Consider the following 18741-nt stretch of genomic DNA (forward strand, 5'->3'; position numbering starts at 1 on the left):
CTGCCGACCTTCTGACTGGCAAGTCCTAGGCTCTGTGGTTTAACCCACAGTGCCATCCGCATCCCCTTGGCTCACAGTAGACCCTTCGAAATTAATGAACTCTGCACAAAACTTAGTAAAATACCACACAATATGTCAGAGTCTGTCTGTTTCTGCTCCACCTGAGATTCAAGCTAAATTGCTTTCTCGTTGTTTGCATATTTACAGGTTCATCATCTTAACCAAGCAAGCAAACAAACAATTAAATTAAATTTTCTTCCACTTGTAAACAGCAGCCCAGACCATTTGAGGCTGCAACTTTATACAAACTCACTCGCCTAGGATTGTGTTGCAGGAGACACAATCAGTTAAATCTAGGGATTCAGGAAGCTTGATGAAATTCCTGCAGTTACTGGATCCAGGAACTCAGGGGAGTCCATAGCTGTCAACTTACAGATTTGAAAATAAGGGACCAGCAGCCTCGATAAAAAGGGATCAGCAGCCAAAATAAGGGATTTTCTCAGCACAGGTATGTTCAGCTTCTGAACCCCTCCAAGCCAAAGGCAGAAAGCCCAGCCAGAAGCCAAAGGAAGCCTCAAGCGGTGGTTCCCACAGTGCAGCAACCTGGCAAAGGGGATGCAGCAAGGAAAACCACCGTCACCTCTCCGCTGGGAAGCGCTGAGCAAAGGCGAGTCCCCAGGAAACGTGGCCGATTTGATCGGCACAAGGCATGCAAGCTCCACCCCCAGTTGTTCTTAGACTCCTTATTGGGTGAGCAACGCAGCCAAGCAACACAGTTGGAGCCTCCCTCCAGGCAGGGTGGGAGAGGAGCTGCTTCCTTTGAAACTCAGGAAATTTAAGGGACATCATCAATAAGGGACAGCAGCGGGACACAGCGCTAGGATAAGGGACTTTCCCGCCACATAAGGGACGGTTGACAGCTATGGGGGAGTCAGGAACTCCTAACAATATTATAAACAAAGGGGCTGCCACTTGCCTTTTTGCAATCTCTGTAAAACCCCACCGCACCTTTTTATTTTTATTTTTTGCTGGCAACAGCCGAGCAGCTCCAAACCAACTAGATGCTAGACAGATGGAGCAACAGGTTGTGTGTACTCTCTGCACAGAGCTGCCTTGCCTGCGCACCCTGACTCCCTGACTGAAGATGGGAATTAAGACTCTAAAATTATCAGAATTGCTCCACCATTCAGCAAGGCGTTACTAGACGAGCTAGTGTGTCTGTACACACACATTTGTGAACCGTATACGTTTGTTTATAGAACTAATAATTTGAGAATCTTTACTGGAAATCATTGCACAGCGCAGACTTTCTAATGGATGCAATTACCTTAGGAAACAGCAATATTATCTTGCTCACTTTGGGGAGAATCCAGCCAATAAATGCCAATGTTATTTTTTGTTTGCTTTGGGGAATTAGCGAGAACCATGCCATTTGTTTCGATTAGAGTGTTTATTTGCACAAAGTAGCTGAGAGTAAAAATGGCCTTTGCAGCTTGAAGGGCCAGTGCGGAAACATAATTGAATCAAAGGGATAGTGATTACAAATTACCTGCCCCACGTTGCCTGGACCACGCACGTAAGCAGTTCCCGATAGGAATATGTGAATATAGGCCTTTTATGGATTTCTGTGGTGGACGTTTAAACAAAGAAGAACTGAACGGAGGCTAGGATCACCCAGCAAGTGGGAAAGTTCACATGCAAATTGTCAAGTGTGGGACTTGAAAGAGCAAACCCTCCAACCTTTCCAAGGACACTTAGTCTGTCAGCTATCTCTCCAGTGGTACTGCTGCTTCTTCCTGCTGTTCCTCAATATTTCCCAGCTTCTGCCCTCTGCAGCCTCTGAACTATGCCCTTCTGCAAACCACTGTTCTGAATCTATACTGTCCTCCTGTTCTCCAGAAGGTTCATGAGAGGGGGGGGCAGTCCCCACCAATCCTCCTCAGACCAGCCCCTGACACCCAAATGGTGGCTTATCAGTGAGAGCTGAAATAAATTTGCAAGGTGAGCCTGTTAACGTCTGATATGGGCATAAAAAGGACCCCTGACCATTAGGTCCAGTCGTAACTGACTCTGGGGTTGCGGCGCTCATCTCGCTTAATGGCCGAGGGAGCCAGCGTACAGCTTCCAGGTCATGTGGCCAGCATGACTAAGCCGCTTCTGGCAAACCAGAGCAGCGCACGGAAATGCTGTTTACCTTCCCGCCAGGGCGGTACCTATTTATCTACTTGCACTTTGATGTGCTTTTGAACTGCTAGGTTGGCAGGAGCTGGGACCAAGCAACGGGAGCTCACCCCGTCGCAGGGATTCAAACCACCGACCTTCTGATCAGCAAGTCCTAGGCTCTGTGGTTTAACCCACAGCACCACCTGCGTCCCCGATATGGGTATAGGTGACATTAAACAACAAAGGACGCAGGTCATAAGGCAGCTGTCACGAGTCACAGCAGCTCAGTTTCTCAGTTGTGACCCAACATGGATCATGTTTTAAGACATCACCTCTGCAGGAACTGAGCGTAGCTTTTGGAAACAACTGTGGAATAGGTTTGTGGGAGGGAAAGCACTACTCGCAAGCAAGGGGTTTTCTGCACTGGAAATGGCAGTGGCTTGGGTGATGACTTAAACATGCACATAATGTTGTGATCCATATATGATGGTCAAGTTCCAGGTCACTGCTGGGAAAGTCATTTTGAGGAAGATATTTGACAGGAACTACTGCGACTGTGGGTTAAACCACAGAGCCTAGGGCTTGCCAATCAGAAGGTCGGCGGATCAAATCCCCACAACGGGGTGAGCTCCCATTGCTCAGTCCCTGCTCCTGCCAACCTAGCAGTTTGAAAGCACGTCAAAGTGCAAGTAGATAAATAGGTACCGCTCTGGCGGGAAGGTAAATGGCTTGCCAGAAGCAGCTTAGTCATGCTGGCCACATGACCCAGAAGCTGTACGCCGGCTCCCTCGGCCAATAAAGCGAGATGAGCGTCACAGCCCCAGAGTCGGCCACGACTGGACCTAATGGTCAGGGGTCCCTTTACCCTTTACTGCGACTTTCCGCAAGCTTAGCTTATACCTGGCTTGAGCATCCTCTGATTACATGTGCTATCTCTGTGCTTCCTCTTCAGTGCGATACTCAAATTAAATCCATGGAACATGTGCAGAGTTCTAGCGGAACGAATCCTCTCTGTAAAAGTAGCCAAAGTTTAATTTTGCCTCAGTGGAATCTTGCAACATCAAGGAGTGTCATTTCTTGACTAGTTGTTTTCTTATTCTGTAACCAAGTCTTTTCTCCCACTGCTGTTTTTTCAAAAGCAAAACTACAGTCCAGTTTTCTGCATCACTGCGCAGTTCAATAGCCTCTCAAGGCATCTGTTTCTTTACACTGATAAACATCTACTGGATGTTTGAACGCTGGAATTAATTCCATTTACTTTTCATCTGCTGCTAATTCAAACGCTTTGTTACAAGAGTCACATTCATTCGGCTCACTTTTCACTAACTGTCTCCTCTGGTCTGTCTTAGTGTCAGTCTTTATCTCCTGAACAGCAGGAGGGCGGGAAAGAGAGGAGGGATTGAGGAGAAGTAGCCTCTATGAGGACCAAACTTATTTTGCAGCTGACCTACATATATCTGTTTGATTCTATAGGATTTTTAAAAGGGGGGGGGACAGAGCCCATCAACCTCCAACTTTTTTTCAAAAGAGTTTTGAGAAGTTGAAACATTCCTAAGTCGAGCAAGAGGTCATTGGCCATATTTGTAAAAGTCAGAGGAAAAGGAAACAAGGTCTGCATCTAGGCCCATTGAAAAAAAAAAGAAAATACCGTTTCAGGAAAACGCGTTGTAAACATCATAATGGGAAATCAAGTTGCTGAAAGACTCTGCAGCGCCATCTGGTGCCACAGTGTTATAACGCATTTAAAATGTGTTTGTTTTCCTAAAGTAGCTGTTAGAGGTATAGGTTGGTTGCTCCAGAGCAATCAGGCAATGTGCTTCAATGCTGTGTTTTAAAGCTTTCTTTAAAAACCTTTGGAATGCAGCAGAGCGCCTCTATTTCATGTCTTGCTCATTCACTGGCAGAATCTGAGAGTGGGCGGTCCTTAAACCTTCCCCAGCAGAGTAGTTTCTTGACGCCCAGTCTGCGCCTCCCCTCTCTGCGCGGAAGCCTACTGCGCAAGGAAGGCGTGGGTAACGGGGGACCTCGCTCCTCCCCACTTTGCTCAGGCAAGGTGTCCTGGCACTGCCTCGCCTCCTCCGAGCCCTGCATCTCCTCTCCACTAGAGGTGTGGCTACCTTCCTCCGCTGAGGAAGTGCTGCTTCCCACGATCTTTGGGGGCTCTCGGTAATCCATCTGGCTTTTCCCCTCTCGCCCCTGAGCCGATGGCAGTTCTCTGACAGTAGCTAAGTCCAAGGAATTTCGGAGCTGCGCATATTTGCAGGAAGAGTGAGGCAGCTGCCTCAGGGGCGGAAACTAAGCAGCGGGGATCAAAACTGAGATGTTAGAGGACAGAGCAGTGTGTGCCAGACAGCCAGCTGCATGCCCCATGTTGTCCTCAGGCCACAGAACCCTCTGCTGCTATAACCCTCCAAGTGTCCCTATTTTCCAAAGACACTCCTGGGATTATGAAAGCCATCCCAGCTTCTGAATTGATAATAATTTTACATTGCAGAGTATACTAGTTTTTTTAAAAAAGGGTGTCTCAGCAGTTTTATAGCTACTCTGAGAGTTGCGTGGGGAATTGCCTCTGCTTCTCTGCTCTTAGTAGCTGATTGATTTTCACAACAAAAAGTTAAGTATTACACCAGTTAATGTCCAGTATTGAGGGCCTTCTGATGGTTCGCTCGCTGTGAGAAGCCAAGTTACAGGGAACCAGGCAGAGGGCCTTCTCGGTAGTGGCACCTGCCCTGTGGAACACCCTCCCACCAGATGTTGAAGAGAACAACAACTACCAGACTTTTAGAAGACATCTGAAGGCAGCCCTGTTTAGGGAAGCTTTTAATGTTTGATGCATTTTAATATTTTGTTGAAAGCCGCCCAGAGTGGCTGGGGAAGCCCGGCCAGATGGGTGGGGTGTAAAAATAAAATTATTATTATTATTATTATTATTATTATTATTATTAATGTCTGCAGATCACACCACAGCTAAAAGTACAGCTACAGAGGCCAGTTAAAATGCTGGCAACCTTACTTTCACCTCAATCTTCTTTTTTTTTCTTTTTTAAAGAACTGCATCTAAAGCTTAGAGGCAGCAGTACTTTAAAAATATGGCTGAGGAGGGATGGAAGTTACTACACTCATATAAATTATTGTTGTCAGTGGGTAATGATCCTGAAAAGACTCGTTCACAATGACAACGTGAGTACACATTTGTTACATGATCCTCTTGGAGAGGAAATTTGGAACCGAAATTTTAACAGGCAAAGCATTTCCTAGCCTGGTGATTAAGTGGTGAGTAACATTTCGCCGGCCAAAACTCCCATGTGTCAGGCTGGTGTCAGGGCGAGTTTTTTAAAAGTGGCAACCCTCCTTCGCATGACAAGCAGTTGTGAATGAGTATGAAATCTATGTGTAGCTCATCATGCTGTTTTTAGGTGCTTAAATATTGACATCAAAGCAACGACAACAGTAAAATTAAAAACGGTGGTAGCTGAAATACTAAATATGAATTTCTGACATAAATGCAGGTGCGAGAATGATCCAGGCAAGCCCGCCTAATGGAATTTTCAGCGTATCCGTTAAAATTTATGAGGGCCTTAAATAAGAGACTTTCAATAAGTGTTGTGAAGGCAAAAAGGAGGTTATAAATATTGCAGCTGCAGCCTGCTAGTGATTTACAGCAGAGCAGCGCTACATTTGCCAGAACAATTTGGTGTCAGCTGAGACCTCCTTCACCAAGCCAGATTTCTGTCAGCCCCCACAGTCAGAGAATCAAGGTGCATGTAAAAAGCATTATAACCTGGAGCTGCCGTCAGCATGCCACCATCTTGCAGCCGAAAGGCTCCCATGCAGCTGAGCAGAGCAGAAGATGCCCCACAAATAACCCAGAGATGCATTTTAAACAAAAGCACACATTCTACTCATGTAAAGACACCACAAATAACCCAGAGGTGCATTTTAAATAAATGGACACATGTAAAAACACACTGATTCCTGGACCATCTGTGGGCCAGATTGAGAAGGCGATTGGGCCGGATCTGGCCCCTGGGCCTTAGTTTGCCTACCCATGGACTAGAACATCGTCCTTCTTTTTACCAGTCCTGGGCCATTAACAGCAGCTGATGATGCCAAGAGCTAGCAGGGAAAGTTTATTGCCAGCATAGGGATAAATTGAACGGGATAGCTCAACCTGTTAATTTCTCCCTGCCTCTCATCATAGCAAGCAAAGTACCAGGACGGACAGACAGACAGAGTGGGAGAAGGCAGCAATGGAACGAGTGAGGATGAGGCACAGTATGGCATTCAGACCAGAGTCTCTATTTCCTCTCATTCTGCAAGACGACGTCCACATGATAGATGCTGTCTTGCTAGCTTCTCTTTGCCATTGATCTCTGCCTGGATGGCTCAGATTCTCAACAGCTCAATTCCCAGGAGTTTGCTTTGAGAGCCTGTGGTTAAGCGTTAAGAGGCCATTCCTCCCGAGCTGTAAGGAAAGAGGACTTTATTTGCCCGGTCACACAGTCACACCTGTTCAGTGTCAATGTTAGAAATGTGGCAGACCTAAAGAAAGGAGAAATTAACACCAGTCAGGCTTGCAGAGAGAAAAATACTGGGCCCTTAGGGGTGGCAATGTTCTGGGGCTCTAGGCCCCTACCCCAGAGTTTGCAAACCATCATTTCCTTTATGGTTGCCATCTCTTTAATAAAAAATAAAAAATGAGGCCCTGCTTCTCATGCCACTTTGTCAGTCGCTCAGCACACAAAAATTCAGCAAGTGAAAAGTGCTGAAGACACAAGAGCCAGGCTGAGGAGAGGAGGTTGAAACTGTGTGTTTTTTTTCAGATCCTAGACAAGAGCAGCTGCCTTCTCTTTTGCAATAAATACCCTTTAACAGTTCTGGGACGAGCAGAAATGACAATTCTCAGTTCTTATCAGATGCCCACAACCATGATGATGATTAGAAGGTTCCAGGGCAGGTTACAGCAATATATATTTAAAAAAGAAACAGTATTAAAAGCAGCTTAAAACAAATCACAGGACTCAGATTCATTAGTAAAAAGAAAAAAGGGGGGAGCATTTTAAATGCGTTGTAACACTGAGACACTAGATGGCGCTGCAGAGTTCTGTCTTTCGACAACGGGATTTCCCGTTATGATGTTTACAACGCAGAAATCATGTTCCGGTGGCACGGCGGCAGCAGGAGGCCCCGTTAGCTAAAGTGGTGCTTCAGGTTAAGAACAGTTTCAGGTTAAGAACGGATCTCTGGAACGAATTAAGTACCTAACCCGATGTACCACTGTAATAGTGTGTTTAGATCAGGGATGGGGAATCTGTGGCCTTTTAGTGATGTTGAATTTCATTTTCTGTCTGCTGCAGATGGCATGGACAATGGTCAAGGATGGTGGTGTGGGAGTAATTGACTTCTTCTGGAAAGGAAATGTGGAAAACTGAGACATCAGAACCCAGGGAAGTCCTGTAAGGCATTATTTTCTACAGCAATACATTTTGGCTGCAAATCCCACTCATGCTCACCTAGGATTTAGTCCCACTGAGCTCAGCGTGGCTTGATTCTGAGTAGACTTGTACAGGCTTGCAGCAGGGGATTTCCCCCACACAATATCTCTCTGTGGTCTGGATGTTGTATCTGTTGAGTGTCGGGCTGTTACTAGGTAGAGGAAGCCTGCTGAAAAAGGCATGGCAATTATGTAAGCACACTGTATTGCATAAAAAAAGGGGGGGATTTTTAAAGTACGCAAATCAAATTGACTAGACAATTATTCAGATTAACTTGAAGCACCTTAATTCAAATTAGCACTTACTCAGACAATTATGCTTGAGCTTTATAGCTTTGTAATTAATGCATGTAGGCGAGCCAACTTTTCATTGTGCTTTTAGTGGCAGCCTGACCTGTAGAAATTAAGAAGGTGCCGATTATCCTGGCATAGAAACCTACCTCACAGGGTTGTTGTGGGGGTTCAGTGAGGGGGGAATCATGTGCGCCCCCTTTGAGCTTTCCTCACAGGCGAGTTTCTCCACACCCTCGATCATTGTGTGTTAAGTACAGTAGTGTACAGTAATTCACTGAGATTGCAAATGCTTGTATGCATTACCATGTGTTTAAATTTGATTGGTTGGTCACTGAATTCTAGAGACGTCTCTAGTAGTTCTCATGTGATTTGGCTAATGTTGGTCACATGGGAGACAGCTAGCGAAGGAGAGACTCCCTTTTATGTGAAGCAAGCTGACTGTGTTTTGGAATCCACTGTGAACACTGCTAAGTTGAATGGAGTGTTGGAGTGCTGCTTCTCTGCTTGAAAGAAGAAATTGAGCAAAGTTGCAGGAGGAGGTGAAAGTGGAAATCTGTGATGGCCTGCGATTCGGACTCGGAGGCTGAACCTGAGGAATCCCAGCCTGCACAGTAGTCCCCGCCTCCAGAACCAGCTGAGCCGGGGCTGGGGCTTGAGCCTGAAGGGTCTTCACCTGTGCTGGATCCTCAGGTGCAGGCACCAGCTGAGTCTGCTCTGGCCTCTGAGGTGATGGAGGGCCCATTGCCTGCAGGTGCTCCACTCTCAGCCCTGTCAGGGGAATCTAAGGTTGCCTCTGGGTCTGGTAACCCTCCAGCCTCTCCTGAGCTGCAGAGGCTCAGGGCAGCGAGGCGGAGGGAACGAAGTTCCCGCAGGAGGAGTGCTCGCCTCCAGGCCAGGAGAGGTGAGTCACCTGTGGACTGGGGCCGCCCTATGCCTCGGGGCAGATAAAAGCCAGCCAGCCCCAGTCCCAAGTTGCGGGAGCAACATTGTTGGTAGCCAGTTCCTGCCTGCACCCTGTCCTGCTCTTCTGCCAGAGTTCCTGACGTCACCCGACTCCCTGCCTTGGACCCTGCTTCAGCTTTGACGGAAGGCCTCCATACCGCATCCTTGACCTTCGACTGGACCTTGCCGCACGGTTAACCCCTCGGGACCAGCACAAAATCTCTCCTAGGAGTTGCAAGGCATGGCCTCACTGAGATACAGCAGGATGAGTGCTGAGCTCTGGAAAGAGAGGAAAAGGCAGTTGTTTGGAAGTTAGAATAAGGGACTGTAAGTCCATGCTTACAGTCGACAGCTCCCTTCCACCTCTCCTGTAATTTCAGAACTGATTTATGCCTGAGTGTACACACTCAGATGGAAAAGTGAAATTGCACTTCGGGCTGAAGGTGAGAATGCCGTGTTTGCTTTTAAAATATATAGAACATTCAAACAAATCGCACAACCTCCAACAACACCTTAAGCCTCAATAGAAAAAATACACAGCAGGGAGCAGCTTAGGTTGGATCTTTTCCGCTTGCTATGCTAGTTTTCTGCTTCCACCAAAAGCTTTTTGTTTGCTTTTTAATGGGGTGGCTATTTTTTTTAGGGGGGGGATACCTGCATCCATCCATTATACCACCTCTGTCACTTTGTTCTGATGCAGGCATAGGCAAACTCGGCCTTCCAGATGTTTTGGGACTACAACTCCCATGATCCCTAGCTAACAGGACCAGTGGTCAAAGATGATGGGAGTTGTAGTCCCAAAAACGTCTGGAGGGCCGAGTTTGCCTAGGCCTGTTGTGGTGCATCTGCAGATCTGGCCTCAAGAGTTCAGGATCATCACCTTTCCTCCTGACTCCTATGCCTTCCCTAACATCCCTGCACCCAGAATGACACAGTTAAACCATTCCCCAGGAGCACTGACCTCCTTGCCACAAAAAGCACCCACTCCCCTGTTTGTATGCTTGCTTGGCAAGTTGTTAAAAGCACAGAATCGGGACACCTACAGAAAGTGCTGTTTCCCACTCAGCCTCAAAAGGTGCAGGAACCTTGTCCTTTGTTGCACCTGCCACCCTCTTTCACTAGGGCAACTGCAAATGATGATCAGTCCGTCAATCTAGTCCACCTGGTCTCAGGCAATTTGATGGATTGTGATGGTTTTGCTGCTTATTGGTGATATGCTTAGGGAAGCATTTAATGTTTGACAGACGATTGTATTTCAATATTTTGTTGGAAGCCGCCCAGAGTGGCTGGGGAAACCCAGCCAGATGGGCAGGGTATTATTATTATTATTATTATTATTATTATTATTATTATTATTATGTATTTGCTGCTGCAGCTTTTGGAATGTATTGTTCCTTTTTTAAAATAATAATAATAATGTTATGCTTTATGCTCTTAAAGTTGCTTCAATACTACTAATGTGCCAAGCAATTGAAACATCATCATCATCACTTCTTTTAAGGCTACAGTCCTGTGCAAATGTATTAGGTAGTATAGCTGGTCTCTGGTATATACTAAAGTTTTGGAGTCTTACAGGAGAAGACAAGTTGTGATGATCATAACAATTCTTAGAAACCAAATTATGTCCACAGGTTGGAGCTGGTGTTGAAGTCTCCTTTCTCCAAACAAATCTGACTTGGGGTAATTTCTAAAACATCATTGTGCCAAAGGGTCTGCTCTTGGCGCTGCTAAGAAGCGGAAAAGGAATGTTTCCAAGAGAATATATTTGTACCTATTTAACTACTGGCTTTTATTAACGTGCACGCCAGTTATGTGCTCCTGAGATTCCGTCTACAAGAACAATTACAATCAAATGCCTCCAGATTGCCCATTTGGATCCCGGGAAACAGCTCAGCCAATCCAATTATATGGCTTTCCCACAGATTTGTTTTCGACAGTCTAAAATGTCAGATGCTAAACTGGATTTTTTTATTATTTTTTAAAAAAACAGGTTGAAGGATATTTTTGTGCAGCGTGATTTATCTTCGGTGGCCAATATTAAATCGGAACCCATGATACAATTTCATCAGAGACTGAAGAAGAATTTAGCTGGTTTGTCCATGGCTCTGCCGAATCAGGATGGTGACCAGTCTAAGCCAGAATCCTGCTCTCACTGTGGCCAACCAGATGCTCGTGGGAAGCCCTCAAGCAGCACCTGAGTGCAACACCCCTCTCCCCTCCTGCTTTTCCCTGCAACTGGGATTCAGAAGTATACTGTCTCCAACTAGGGGCAGCGTGCAGCCATTGTCACTAGTAGTCATTGGCAGCCTTCTCCTTCATGAATTGGTCTAATGCTCTTTTAAGCCATCAAAGTTGGTGGCCATCGCTGCCTCTTGTGGGAGCATTGTTCATATTTAACTACGCATTGTGTAGAGAAGTACATTCTTTTCTTTTTGTCCTGAATCTTCCAACATTAAGCTCCATTGGATACTTCACCAATTTTAGTGTTGTGAGAGGTGGAGGAAAACTGCTCTCTATCTTGAGTTTCTACTGAAATGAGGCTGCATTTTAATGCTGTATTTTAATCTTGTTTTTTAAGTTGTATTTTAATCCATTGTTTTATACTGCCCTGAGCCCGGTCTTGGTTGGGGAGAGTGGGGTATAAATAAAAAATTTTATTATTTTTTATTATCTGCTTTCTCCATGCCATGCATAAATTTGCAGACCTTGAGTCTATCCCCTTACTTGCCTTTTCTCAAAACTCATAAGTTCTTAAATTACAGGAGAGGTAAGAAGGGGGCTGGTTTTGTGATGGGCCCCCTTGCCGACTCTGTTTTTAAAGTTTTGGGGGGCGTGATTTGCCCAAGACAGGGAGGAATTGGGGGAACAGAGCTTGTGAATGCTATTAAGGTCCCCCTCCCTAATTATAAGCATGGTTTTGGTTCCTGAGTTGCTGTTCCAAAAGCCATACCCAAGATCAATAGGGTGATGACTTAACAGAGTGCCAAAATAAGAAGAAGACAGGAGCCACTTCAACAGAAAACAGGATATAAAATTCAGTAAGATTTGCATATTCTAATTTATGTCTAGAGCAGCAGGTGTAAGAAATAATTGCTGTGATCTAAACAGAAACCCTATTGTTCTGTCTGCTGTTCAGGTGCTCACTATTAATGGAGCAATCTCTAGGGCTGCCTGCTGTCCCTTCTTGGGATTCTTTATCCTGGAACTGGACTTGAATCAGCCAACACTTTAAATAAAGGATGGCTTCAAATACTGATGACATCAGGCAGAGGAATACCCTCTGCAAGGCAGGACACATGGCTGCCATACCCTCCAATATTTCTCTGATTAAAATAGGGACATTCTATTTCATAATAATAATAATAATAATAATAATAATAATAATAATAATTTTATTATTTATATCCCACTCATCTGGCTCAGCTACCCTAGCCACACTGGGTGGCTTCCAATATACAGCGCCACCTCAGTTTTCAAATCTCGAAAGTCAAATGTTTCGGTTTTCGAACGCCAAAAACCCGGAAGTAACTGCTTCGGTTTTCAAATGCCTTTCAGAAGTCGAACGTGCCATGCAGCTTCCGTATTGCGTTTTCTGTAAATAAATGCTTCCAGAAGTAAATGCTTCAGTTTTCGAACGTTTCGGAAGTCAAACAGTCTTCCGGAACGGATTATGTTCGAAAACCGAGGTACAGTGGTACCTCTGGTTAAGAACTTAATTCGATCCAGAGGTCCGTTTTTAACCTGAAACCGTTCTTAACCTGAAACTGTTCTTAACTTGAGGTACCACTTTAGCTAATGGGGCCTCCTGCTGCCGCCGTCACGCGATTTCTTTCTCATCCTGAAGTAAAGTTCTTAACCCGAGCTGCTACTTCCAGGTTAGCGGAGTCTGTAATAATAATAATAATAATAATAATAATAATAATAATAATAATAATTTATTATTTATACCCCGCCCATCTGGCTGAGTTTCCCCAGCCACTCTGGGCGGCTCCCAGTCAGTGTTAAAAACAGTACAGCATTACATATTAAAAACTTCCCTGAACAGGGCTGCCTTAAGATGTCTTCTGAATGTCAGGTAATTCTTTATCTCTTTGACATCTGATGGGAGGGCGTTCCACAGGGCGGGCGCCACTACCGAGAAGGCCCTCTGTCTGGTTCCCTGTAGTCTCACTTCTCACAATGAGGGAACCGCCAGAAGGCCCTCGGCACTGGATCTCAGTGTCCGGGCTGAACGATGGGGGTGGAGACGCTCCTTCAGGTATACTGTAACCTAAAGCCTTTGTAACCCGAAGCGTTTGTAACCTGAGGTGCCACTGTACCACTGTATATAAAAACATAATAAAACACTAAACATAAAAAACCCCTTCTCTATACAGTACAAGGCTGCCTTCAGATATCTTCTAAAAGTTGTATAGTTACTATCTCCTTGGCTCATGGGGGGGGGGGGAATCAGATAACTCCACACCCTCCAACATTTCTCCAATGAGAACAGGGATGTCCTAAAGAAAAGTGGGACATTCTGGGATCAAATCAGAAACCGGGTTGACTTCTGTAAATCCGGGACGGCCCCTGGAAAATAGGGACACTTGTAGGGTCTGGGCTACTCTACCAATTGGTCACTAAAAGGTTACCTTGAACCTCTCCTCTCCCTCACAAGGTGTAAAGCTCTATGTTTACTGACCCTCCTCCTTTCTCCATCTATTATGCAGGCTCTTTGCTGCTAAATATTAGATCTCTCTTTTAAAACCACAGCACACCCTCATCTCATTGGGCTTCGCTGCTCTGCAATCAGGGGGGAATGTTTTCTATTCCAGCAAAGCAAATGTTGACTGTCTCAGTTGCCTGTGGGACTGAAGGGGGCTGGAGGGGGGTGGAATATGCAGAGGCACCCAAAGCGACAATAAAGTCAAACGTGGGCTGTGATGTTGTCACATTTAGATATTTGCTCCATTTTTCCTCTTTTGAATCCTCCTAGAGAACTCTGACTCATGAATCTTAAGCAGGGCGATGGACGTGCCTCGCATTATTTTTGCTCGCCTCTGGACTCGCGGATCCATTCAAGTCGGAGAAAATAAATATTGTGATACTTGGCAGTGGATCTCCTTGCGGCTTTGATGCCCTTTGAAATCTTCTAACTTTCATACCAGAAAGAACAATGGCTTGCACTGTGAAGGCCGCAGAAACATCACCTCTGATGCATGCAAGGCTTATCAGTCCATGTTTTGGTGGAGACGAGGGAGGAAAAAAACATTGATTATGTCTTCAAAGGATGAGGCTTCATATTTTTTGTCAGTAAAGATTCATCTCTGGAAAACAGACTTTCAAAATGGGTCAGCCCCTTTCCTTACTCAGAACTTCTGACATCATAATAAATGTTGCCAACTGTTCCAAAAGGTCCATATTGTTGTGCCTTTAACAAGTATTGGCAAATTATAATGTCTGCATCCATGCTGTTATGAGTTTCAGCTTCTGGTTTTTGAACACTAGGCTGCTTTCAAAGGCATAGGAGCAGACTAGTTCATTATTTCTGGTCAGCTGGCAGCCCTAGTAGTCATTAGGTCCAGTCGTGGACGACTCTGGGCTTGCGGCGCTCATCTCGCTTTATTGGCAGAAGGAGCTGCTGTACAGCTTCTGGGTCCTGTGGCCAGCATGACTAAGCCGCTTCTGGCAAACCAGAGCAGCTCACGGAAATGCCTTTTACCTTCCCGCTGGAGTGGTACCTATTTATCTACTTGCACTTTGACATGCTTTCAAACTGCTAGGTTGGCAGGAGCAGGGACCGAGCAATGGGAGCTCAGCCCGTTGTGGGGATTCGAACCGCCGACCTTCTGATCGGCAAGTCCTAGGCTCTGTGGTTTAACCCACAACGCCACCTCGTCCCTTTCTAGTAGTCATTGCTCTTGAGTTAAATGAGTCCAGGCACTTTTAAAAAAAAGAGCAGAATAACTTTTAATGAAAGAGATCAAGAAATTCCATCACTGTAGTTGGTTTAGTTTTTGACTAGGATTCCCCTTGCAGCTGCGGCCAACTCCTCCCCCTGCTTGAGGCTCCTGTGCTTTTTAATAGCTATGAAACTCTGCCAAATTATCCTTGGTCATCCTTTACTCTGCGTTAAGCCTTGGGAAAGCACTAGAACGATAATGAACTTCAAGCGCTTTTTTGAAACAGGCTGGCTCCCAGACCACTGCCTGAAAAACAGAGTGGTCTCAGGCATGCGAAAGGCAGCGGTGCCAGATTTAAAATTAGCATGCACTGCCTCCCCAAAAACCTAAATCAATGCCCCCCTCCCTATCTGCCATTCTATTGATATTTTGAAATATTTTGTTGTCGCTTGTACAACTTGTATGCAGTGAGATTACACGAGCAACACCCCACTCAGCTCTCTTAAGTCTTAATTCCTCTCGTTTACTGACACACACCTACCAAGCCCGAAAGTCAGTTGCTCTGTTGTTATCTTTTCATTCAGCAGCCTAACAGCCCACAGATAGAAGTTGTTCTTTACCCTGTTGGTGCGACTAAACATGCTTCTATATCTTTTGCCTGAGGGCAGGAGATCAAGAAAGTGCCCGCCAGGGTGTGAATCATCCCTAATAATTTTCCTCACTCTCCTGAGGCAACGTTCTTCCGCTATTTTGTCCAGCAGATTAACGGGACAGCCCATAATATCTTGTGCTGTATTCACCACCCTCTGTAGGCACTTTCTATCAGTTGATGTCAAACCAGCGTACCACACCGTGATGCAGTATTAAAGGACACTTTCTACTGTGGACCAGTAGAAGGAGATCATCAAATGTTGATTGACATTTCTACTTGAAACAGAAGTATCTGATCACCGTGATGGATATTGGGATATACAGCTGGATGGTGCTGCATCAACCCAGGCGTAGGTTTTCCCATCTCTACGCTTAACGATTTCCCACATATTCATAAAAGGTCTAAACTCTGCTGAACTACAAAATGTAGGGCAGTGATGTGGAACTGGATTTAGCAAGATGTTTCCTCCAGCTCCCTCAGCTCCTGGTTGCCAGGGCTTTTGCTGTGCACGGCCCGCTCCAAGCCATACCCGCCAACATTTCTCTAATGAAAACAGGGATGCTCTATTCAATAATAATTAATAAAATAATAACTTTACTGTTTAGACCCTGCCCATCTGACTGGGTTGCCCCAGCCGCTCAGAGTGGCTTCCAACATATATAACAACATAATAAAACATTAAACATTAAACAAAACCTTTCTATACAGGGCTGCCTTCAGATGTCTTCTAAAGGTTCTATAGTTACTTATCTCTTTGGCTCGGTGTGTCGCATAACTCCATACCCTCCAACATTTCTCCAATGAAAATTGGGACATCCTAAGGAAAAGCGGGCCATTCTTCGTTTCATTATATATCATTTCCCCAAAGCCTTTAGTTTTTTTCCCATGTATACCACCAGAGTGGATTTGATTTAAATCAAATCGATTTAAATCACTACTCAGTAAGACTTGATTTAAATCTTTTTTTTTTACAGAAAGACTCATTCTTGCTGGTATAATCTTAATATTTACAATCAGATGAAGCTTTCATTTTTGGAAAAATAAATTTTCAGAGTAGTATTTACAGTTATATCAAAAATTACTGATTTGGTTATACCATTAGAAATACATAGGCAGATAATTATGAAATTATTGTGAGGTTTATTAAGTTAACTGTTTATATTAGGACAACTTTTCTGCTACCCTTTATTAGAAGGAGAAAAACAATCATTTCCTTAATAACAATTTAAACAATTTATTTAACTAAAACAATAACATTATAGCATATGTATCCATGTTTGTTAACTGATGTGGTTAAACAATTTAAAAAACAAAAATAAAAACCTTGGACTGAGTTTTAGCACACATGAAAAACTTAAACTAAATCCTTATTTCCTGATGAATAGCCTTTGGGCTATAATGTAACTTAAATAGAAAACTATATTTAGAAAGATTTTTCCTTCAAAAGCATTTTATTTTAAAAATCCGATTTAAATTTTAAAAAATCCGATTCTAATTTTAAAAAATCCGATTTTTTAAATAAATAAAAAAACCATTGATTTTTATCCACCCTGTCCGTCACATATGGAAGAATGGCCCATCTATCTGCTTACATTTCCAGCATGCAGAAAGGCTCCTGAAATATGTTAGCAAAGGTACCAAGTGGACGTTGCAAAGGAGAATATTCCACAGATGGGGAGCCACACTTGAAAAGGCCCTCTCCCTACCTTCCAAGCCTTTCTCAGATGGGGATGCTGGAGCATAGCTGTCAAGCGTCCCTTATTTGGAGGGACAGTCCCTTATCCCAGCGCCATGTCCCGCTGCTGTCCCTTATTGATGGATGTCCCTTAAATTTCCCAGGTTTCAAAGGAAGCAGCTCCTCTCCCTCCCTCCCTGCCGGCCAGGGAGGAGGGAGGCTCCAACTGTGTTGCTTGGCTGCCCAGCGCGCTGCCCTCCGGCCTCCTCTCACCAGCCTCGGCCCCCGGGAGCCCCTCCCTGCCAGGACTGGCATGAGCCTCGGGCCCTTCCGCCGCCATCCTCCTCACGGCCGCTGAACTGAGCATCTCTGCCTGGGGCCTTCCCTCTGCCCGTCGCCGCCGCTCCCGCTAGGCCATACTGCGGCTGTGCTGCCGAAGGACCCGGATGAGATGGGCAGCCTGGCATGGCCTATGAATTGCTGAGGAGCCTTGAGAGGAGAGCGAGGGCAACCATAGAGAAAGCAGTTCAGAGAGGAGGAAGAGGAGGCGACAGAGGCGGAGGCACGGGCAGGTGTTCCAAGGGCTACAAGGGAAGGACCGCAAGCGCTTTTCCCACAGATTTGTAGTGGTAGACTAGCATAGATGGTCTGATCTGCGGGTTTACTTCGGGTGCTATTCCCCCCCCCCTTCCTCCCGCCCCACCTGATGAAACTGAGAGCTGCAGATGGAGCACGAGAGAAAAGATACAGAACTGCTGCAGCATCTTTGTAGCTTGGCCTTCGTTTTGCACGAAAAGTGGTTGCTGCTTGTAGTTATTTAATTGCAGTGTTTCATCGGCTGGTGTCTTGAGCAGCAACCTCTGGAAACAAAGGGCTAAAAACCAGCGCTGCTCTCCAAAATTATCTGGTCCCTTTTAACTTCATATTTCAGCTGGTTGACTAAAATCCCTTATTTTGGCTGCTAGTCCCTTATTTTCAAGGCTGCCGGTCCCTTATTTTCAAATCTGTAAGTTGACAGTTATGTGCTGGAGAAGAGCCTCACATGAACATCTAAGGGCTCAGGTAGATTCATGTAGGGAGAGGAATTCCAGAATGGTGTAGTTCTGTGTTTATTGACTCCTAGCAAACCTTCCACTCTTCCTTTGCTATCTCCTCCTTGGTTTCCTCCACAGCTACCTACAGCACCTAGAGGGGAAATACCTGGATGTGGATAGAGTTATCAAAGCCGCAATCTAGAGCAGCAGAACAGTTATAGCTGACGGCATTATTGGCTGAGTTTTGATCTGAGCTGTGTCTAATTATCCTTTCTTTTTGGGAGAACAGCTGCTATGTTGTGTACGTATATGGCTACTTTCCCTCCTTTTCCTTTTTTTTTTTTTAATAGGAGACAAAATTGCCTGGAGCCAAAAGTTGGCACACTTTTTAATACACACGCTGTCGATGAAGGGGGAGGAGTAATACTAAGTAGTGAGAGAGTTCCCTGAAAGCAAAATTATTCTTTCTTTTTACAAACCACAGAAAACAAGTTTCAAAGGCCTGTGGCACACTGTTCCACCCCACCCCCAGCTGTGCACTCAGGATGTGCTTATTATATAGCCTGTGTTCTTTAAAATACCTTATATTATATACGTACCCTCAG

General features: G+C 45.1%; 1 long non-coding RNA gene across 1 annotated transcript; it reads right to left on the reverse strand.

Moving 5' to 3' along the window:
- Positions 1-6484: 6484 nt before the first annotated feature.
- LOC310835392 lies at positions 6485-8139 on the reverse strand. The gene is made up of 3 exons (XR_014559630.1): positions 8098-8139; positions 7677-7827; positions 6485-6705 (listed from the first exon to the last, which is right to left on the reverse strand). It is a non-coding gene; the product is annotated as an uncharacterized lncRNA (long non-coding RNA).
- Between the last annotated feature and the right edge of the window lie 10602 nt (positions 8140-18741).

The sequence above is a fragment of the Podarcis gaigeae genome, assembly GCF_964106915.1.
Source record: "Podarcis gaigeae genome assembly, chromosome: 17".
NCBI lineage: Eukaryota > Metazoa > Chordata > Lepidosauria > Squamata > Lacertidae > Podarcis > Podarcis gaigeae.